Raw genomic sequence first — 8,150 nt, forward strand, 5'->3', positions numbered from 1 at the left:
AGGTTACAGGTGTAATGATTTGCTTTTAAAAGGAAACTTTCCTAGATAGATAGACTATTTTAAACTTGCCAAGTGAGTTAACAATTTTTAATCCTTCACTACAGATACTGTACCTGCATGTTCCATATAAAGAATTGATGTTGCTGAGACATTTCTGAGTTGGTTTTAAACTCCATCATCAACATAATAAATGACTATTTCTTTTGTAACCATAAGCACCACAGCTCTGAATGGGCAAGACAGATGGTGTCACTATTAAACTACCAAAACCTAAGAAAGACAGATGCAATATAGAGTACTTTACACTACATAGGACAAAAGAGTGAAAGCGGAAGTAAATGAAAACTGCTACAAAGCCATGAAATCAAGGAAGCTGCCAACAAAAGATCATTTAAGAAAGAAAAAAATGATATACCCAAAGGATTATAAATCATTCTACTATAAAGGCACATGCACATGTATGTTTATCGCAGCACTATTTACGGTAGCAAAGACTTGCAACCAATCCAAATGCCCATCAATGATAGACTGGATAAAGAAAATGTGGCACATATATACCATGGAATACTATGCAGCCATAAAAAAAAGAATGAGTTCATGTCCTTTGCAGGGACGTGGATGAAGCTGGAAGACATCATTCTCAGCAAACTAACACAGGAACAGAAAACCAAACACAGCATGTTCTCACTCATAAGTGGGAGTTGAACAATGAGAAGACATGAACACAGAGAGGGGAACATCACACACTGGGGCCTGTCAGGGGGTGGGGGCGCGAGGGGACGGATAGCATTAGGAGAAATACCTAATGCATGTGGGGCTTAAAACCTAGACGAAGGGTTGATGGGTGCAGCAAACCACCATGACACATATATACCTATGTAACAAACCTGCATATTCTACACATGTATCCCAGAACTTAAAGTAAAATAAAATAAAAAGAAAAGAAAAAAATGTTTTGGCAAAGTTGACCTTAACAAGGGTAGGTGTCCCAAGTTTGCTTCATTGTAAGAATTACTGGAGATACTTGTTCAACAGTAAGAACTCCAGCACATCTTTGAATAATTCTAATTTCACTCCATAAGTGACCTACACACATCAGCAGCTCTAAGAACTCCCATTTAAAAAACCATTTTAAAATGAGAAAAGAGACAAACAAAAGAAGGAATTCTGCTAAGTTACACTGGGTTCACCATTTAAATAACTGGTGGCAAGTATCTGAGTGGCAATCCTGAAGTCTGACGTCATTCAGTCTCGAATAATTAGTTTCCATAACAAAGGGTTGACACCATTATTTTGCTTTGCTCAAGACCAGATTTAAAACATAAAATTATACATATATTACGTTGTTTCTGACTAAATGACGTAACAGTGGTTGTCTTCTTAAATGGTTAAGTTTTATAACACTTTATATTAATACAATTCATAAAGATTTAATATATTAACTAAATTTTAATTTCTAGATTCTTAACTAACTTTTAAAACTTAGTCCTGGCTGGGTGCAGTGGCTAACACCTGTAATCCCAACACTTTGGGAGGCTGAGGTGGGAAGATCACTTGAGACCAGGAGTTCGAGACCAGTCTCAGTAACATGGCAAAACCTTGTCTCTACAAATAATTAAAAAATTAGCCAGGCATGGTGGCATGTATCTGTAGTCCCAGCTACTTGGGAGGCTGAGGTGGGAGGATCACCTGAGCCCAGGAATTTGTGGCTGCAGCGAGTGGTGATCACGCCACTGCACTCCAGCCTGGGTGATGAGAGTGAGACCCTGTCTCAAAAAAGGAGGAAAAAAAAAAAAAACAAAAAAAAACTTAGGCCCAATTTAATTAATAAATTATCCTTAAATGCTTGTAATTTCTAAAAGAAAAAATGCAAAAACTACTGACTAAATATAATTTTAACTTACCCTTATTAAAACATCAGTAGACTAATAAGATATAAAAATACCTTTGGGTGCTAATACATAGACGTTTGATTTTGTGTTTTTAAATTTTTTAAATAATGAGAGATAAATGCTCATTAAAAATTACAACATGGTTTTTAACTTTTTGCCCTTATGTCTAGACAAAAAAAGAAAAGATTGCTTACTTTAAAGATGCTAATTATTTTGGTATAGTTCATAAAAGTAATCATTACATCCAGAATATTTGCTGCAACAATTCTACAATGAATTGATTACATTCTAGAGTCTGCTTGTTGAGCTGACACAGTGAGTTCAGGTCCTAGTACTCTATAGCGTTACTTTAAGTTCATCTGCTTATATTTCTACCTACTTCGTTACACTATAAGCCTTACAATGGCAGAGAATGAAATTATCCTTGTATCCCTATTCCAAATTTAGCCCCGATGCACAGTAGGCACTCAGTAATGTGTAATGGAAAGAGGCAAAGAGAAGAATGGAATATTCTGTGCAGTTTATTTACCTTCTTCCCCTAGGCCTGAAGTTTTATTAATAACGAGATAATTGACCTAACGAAGCAATGCTAGAATTGCTGGACTTACAGAAGGAAACTTACATGAAAATAATGAGAATGGCTATTTGATAGAAGTATGAAGCCTAAAATGCCAATATCATCAACTCCTGGAGGTTTATCCTTACGGATTTTCAGTTTTCTGTTTTAAAAGCATTAATTAGAATGCTAGTATCCCAGAAAAAGCAAGACATTGTCTATGTTGTTCATATTCCTAGAGCCAGAACATTGACAGGAACGTAGTATAAGTTCAGCAAAGATTAGTTGAGAAATGACTTTGTTGCACCAATTCTGATTGCCAATGGAGGCTGGCAGCACTTTGCTAAGTACAATATCATTTCGGTGACAGATTATCAATGTCTGCCGTGTGTACAGTAGGCAAAGTTAGGGCGCCTGTAACATGTTTGCCTTGAATGTTAAACCACTCTTCTTGCCTTATCTATCAGCCAACATTTTAAACAGCTGACTGCAAAGAGGAAGACTATGGAACTAGCAGGTAGGGAAGGGCATTGACTGGGAGGGTTAATGGGGCTCTAAGATGGAAACGTGAATCTGGGAAAACAGATTCTGCTGGTTCCATGTTTGGCTAAGAACACTGACTTTCTTATTTGTTAGTTATTTGTTTTATTTAGGTTTTCCTGATATTAAAAGGTTAGGCTGTGCAACACAACAGTGTTTTAACATTTCACTAATTGAATGAAGCCTGCAATGTGCAACAAAAAGATTTTTGTGTTTATTTATTGAGATCGTGCATGTACTGTGTTAATTTCACACTCCTTGAACATGTATTCTTCTTCCAATTAGAAAGAAAAAGGTGTAGTGGAGGCTTAGAGATAAAAGAACGATTTTAAATAACAAAGAAATGAATTTAAAATTTCCTGTCCCCAGAGTCTTGTACCTTTCTCTGGTTAGGAAGCAGATGCATTCATAGGTGTAGCTAGTGTTCCAAAGCTAGATTATCTTAAGTTTTTGAGTCTAGGATTGGAATGGGGGTGCTTGCAGGTAATTTACTAAAATAATGAAGAGAATTTGAGATGTGGAGGGAGATATTTTGCAGCATAAATGCAAGGATCTTGTGTCTACCCCCACTCAGAATTGCAATATAAACTATGCCAGCGCTATGTAAAACAGGATTCATTCACATTTGGAATGATGCATACTTTATTGCATAGCTGGGAGACAGTTCAGTTTTCCGTCACTGTCATACATGCGGTTTGAAGTATGAGAACTCACAACTTAACTCTTTTTGCCTCTCCTCTTCCTCGTAAGTGGAGGCAGCCCCTTAACCCTGTGGAAGAATTATTTGTTTATTCAATTAACAAATATCTAGCCATGGGCCACCATTCAAGCTTACATCCAACTAAGGCCATTTGTTCATAAGACATCTGCTTAATTTGGATTTCATCTACCACAGACCCTGAGACAAGGACTTGGGTGCAGGTAGCTTCTGGGGGGAAAAATCCCTGGAAGCACAAATAAGAAAGTTAAAAAAGTGAGGCAAGAAAAGGGAAAAAATTGATAAAGTATGCATAATAGAGCAGGTTAGTGCTGTAAGCAACTATGTCTCAATCCTCCTGGAAACCTCTGAGAAACTATTGGAAACATATACAAAATATCCCCATCAGAGGGAAGGCTGGGATATTTATGAGTATACACCCACGTATCTCAATTGTGCCTGCAAACTTCCCACGGTGCAAGAGAGAGGGCTCAGGTAGAGAGAACAAGAGACACTAATTCCTAAGTTGGGATATTTTCAGTGTGCCAGGGACTGTCTGCCATAACTATACGTCAATGCAGGCAAGCCAAGCAGTGTATCTGCAGCATCTACTAAAAAATCTTTACTTTCTCTACCTCAAGGTAGGGTCCATTTTGGAGCCAACAAACTTCAGACTGAGGTAGATCCAGGGCTGCCATATATGGCTATTTAGGATTAGCCAGTTGTACACCATTTAACCCCAAAGACTGCCAAGTACATAGACTGTATTGTAATTATTATTGCCTGGAGCTGGGCAATGAAAAATCTGTAACACATTCACAGGGATGTCTGTATAATTGGCATCCCTTGGAGCCATGTAATGCACAATCTGCAAAGCTGTACATACTGTTTCTTTTACAAGAAAATCCTCTTATGAAGGGTAGGTATTATTTTTGGGAGAGTAAATAAATTATTATAAAGCATTAGACAGAGGACATTTCAGAATAAAGGAGATTTCAGTTAATGTATTTGCATCGCTCAGCAAGCAGTAGTTACAAGTTCTTTTTTTTTTTTTTTTTTTTTTTTAAGACAGAGTCTTGCTCTATTGCATAGGCTGGGGTGTAGTGGCATGTACTCCAGTAGTCACTGTAACCTCCACCTCCTCCCATCCTCCCACTTCAGCCTCTTAAGTAGCTGGAACTGCAGGCATGCACTACCACGCCTGGCTAATCTATCTACCTTTCTTTCTTTCTTTCTTTCTTTCTTTCTTTCTTTCTTTCTTTCTTTCTTTCTTTCTTTCTTTCTTTCTTTCTTTCTTTCTTTCTTTTTTTTGACACAGAGTTTTGCCATGTTGCCTAGGCTGGTCTTGAACTCCTGGGCTCAAGTCATCTGTCTGCCTTGGCCTCCTGAAGTGCTGGGATTACAGGTGTGAGTCACCTCACCTGGCCTGGTTACAAGTTCTATGTGGCAGTCAGACTCAAAAGACCCAGTAGGTTTTAAAACCTAATACCACATTTTCTTAGCTTTTTAGATGGATACAGGACCACATGTAGAGTATCTGTGCCTTATTAGGAGACCAAAATGCTACCTAAGTACCCTCCTCACCTACATAAGTTATGTCTAGCTGCCTCAAATACAAGGTACATGTGTGTCATCTTAACACAGAGAAACTACAGCCTCAGTCTTCCCCCCAATCCTTTAGACCATACTAGTTCAGTTCATGGGTCTTCCACTCTTGGTGCAGTTCCAACAATTAGGGGTTTCACAGCAAACAAGCCAGGTATAACCATCCACATATATCTTAATTTTCATTTGATCATTGTATTGTATATTAAGATAATCTTAATTTCCAATGAGACAGTATTATGAGAAGACAGACTCCAAACTTGTTTTAAAGGCAAGTCTTTGTTCAGCCCAGGCCTGATTGATTTTACTCACAAGATTCTACATAAATTTCGATGAAAAAGAATACAATGTGTATGAAACAATGGACCTCATCTCTAAATTCCTGCTCAAAGTAACTGACAAATGCTATAAACTTTAATGTAAACAAATGCATAGTTAAAACTAAATTATTTCTTATTACAAAGTAGTCTTATTGTTAATTGTAGAATACTTGAGAGAGAAGATAGGCACACAGCATATATTTTAGAAATGTATTTCTTAACTTTAAATCTTTATTGTAACACCTGTGCCAATTTTCTTGTCCATCTAATCTTTCTTTTATAGGAAATTGAAGAAATTGAGAAATAGAGGTGGAAAAGAAAGATGGTATAATAGACAATGTACTATTGCTATTGTACATTGTTGATTGCTATTGTTGAAACAGACTCAGTTTATCAGCAAGACAGAGGTAGCTTTCTCGTGAGTTGAATATCCATTATACACCAGAATAAAGTAAACTGTGAGCACTTATGCAAGCACAATGCTGTCTAAATACTAACTGAGGGCAACTTACATATTGCATGGAAAAAGACTTTATATAGTTAAAACGCTGCAGTAAAACGACTCCGTTTCCAAGGGATTAGTCAATGGTATTCTCACATTTTGGAAACTTATTTTTACTCATTCTTTCTTAAGCTTTACTAAAATAAAAATCTAGATTTTTTTTTTTTAAATCTTCCTATTTTACTTCTGCAAGCACCATAGAGTTTCATTGCTCATCATAATGACTTTTAAAAAGAGGGATGATTTTCTGCTCTTGTGAAGTGGCCAGTTTATTGCCAACTGGGTCACAACAGAACTGATTTCTCATTGCTCTAGTTGGAATCAGTTATGTCTCTGAGAGAACCTTTTTTTTTTAAAGGAAATAATGGCAGGCCAATGTCTGTGAAGTCGGGGAAAGGCCCTGATCAGGGAAATTAGGAAAGAGATTGCTACATGGATTTCACATGCTCTCTTGCCAGAAAAACATTCAAATTGACATTCTTTGTGTTTTGTCTGTCAAAAATATAGAAGCAGGGCAACCCATTTTTCTGGGACCCCTCCCTGTAGCAGAGAGCTATTCTTTCGCCTTTTAAATTTCTGCTCTAAACTTCAAAAAGGTTTTATATGGGTGTGTGTGTATATATATACACACACACATTTTTATATAGGTGTATATATAGATATACATTTTTTATATAGGTGTATATATATATACACACACCTTATATAGAGAGGTGTATATATACACACACATATCTCTGTGTCTCTCTCTCTCTCTCTATATATATATATACACACACACACACACACACATACGGAAGAGTTTCCTGGGGGAAAGAATACCCTGAAGATGTTGATAGCAATACCAATCCCCTAGCATAGCCTTCTAGAAGTTTCGGATGTCTATTGGACTTTCTTGATGCACATCAGCTTTGTTATGGAGCTAAAGATGCAACTATGTATGGCCTCCTTCACTTCCTCCTTCCTCCCTCCTTCTCTCTTTTTTATTCCAGCAATTGAGCCTATATGACGTATCTGGGACTGAGTATTTGGTGGTGAACTTGATAGACATTGTCTCTGTCTTCACACATTTTTATAATCAGATGGTGGAGACAGATATTAATCACATCAGCCCACAAATCTAGAATTACAAATTGCAAGAAGTTCTGGGGAAAAATATGATGCTATGGGAAAAAAGCTGGAGTGGGGTGATATGAAGGAGAAGACAATCTCCCTTAGGAAATCACATTAAGTTGAACTGTCAGTGAAGGATAAGGAGAAATGTGGGAGTGGGGTTGGCATATGCAAATGTCCTGCGGCTGAAGGTATGGACAACTGTGACTCTTTGTTTTTTTTTTGAGATGGGGGTCTCACTCTGCCACCCAGGCTGGAGTACAGTGGCATGATCTTTGCTCACTGCAGCCTCGACCTCCAGGGCTCAAACAATCCTCCCACCTCAGTTTCTTGAGTAGCTGGGGCTACAGGAGCATGCCAACACCTGAGGCTAATTTTTGTATTTATTTGCAGAGATGGGCTTTTGCCATGTTGCCCAGGCTGGTCTTGAACTCTTGGGCTCAAGCAACTCTCCCACCTCATCCCAAAATGCTGGGATTATAGGTGCAAGCTACCGCACCCGGCCTTGACTCATCTGAGTTAGCAAAAAGCTGAATATCGCCAAAGCTTTGTCAGCAAGGAAAGGTGACTGGCGAGCTATGAAGTTGAAGCAATGGTCAGGGGCCAGATCACTCAGGCTAAAAGCAAACATATGTCTGCTGAGAAATAAAACATGTGAATAGCACAAAACTAAAACTTAATAGAGGCTGTGGGACTGCACCTGCATGACACATTACTGTACAGGTGGTAACATGTCCTCTTGTAATTATTTGGGGAATGGTAGCTATTTTGCTATGTCAACACCATTGGATCTGAGAAATGACAAAACAAAGGTATTTGCTCATCTTTTATAAGAGATCCTTGAACTCTAAGAGGGGATTCACCTGGGGACAGATCAAGAAGATTTATGTTCGACCTGTAGCATTAAGCGGACTGTGTTCCTTTA

The sequence above is a fragment of the Macaca fascicularis genome, chromosome 2 (genome assembly GCF_037993035.2).
Source record: "Macaca fascicularis isolate 582-1 chromosome 2, T2T-MFA8v1.1".
NCBI lineage: Eukaryota > Metazoa > Chordata > Mammalia > Primates > Cercopithecidae > Macaca > Macaca fascicularis.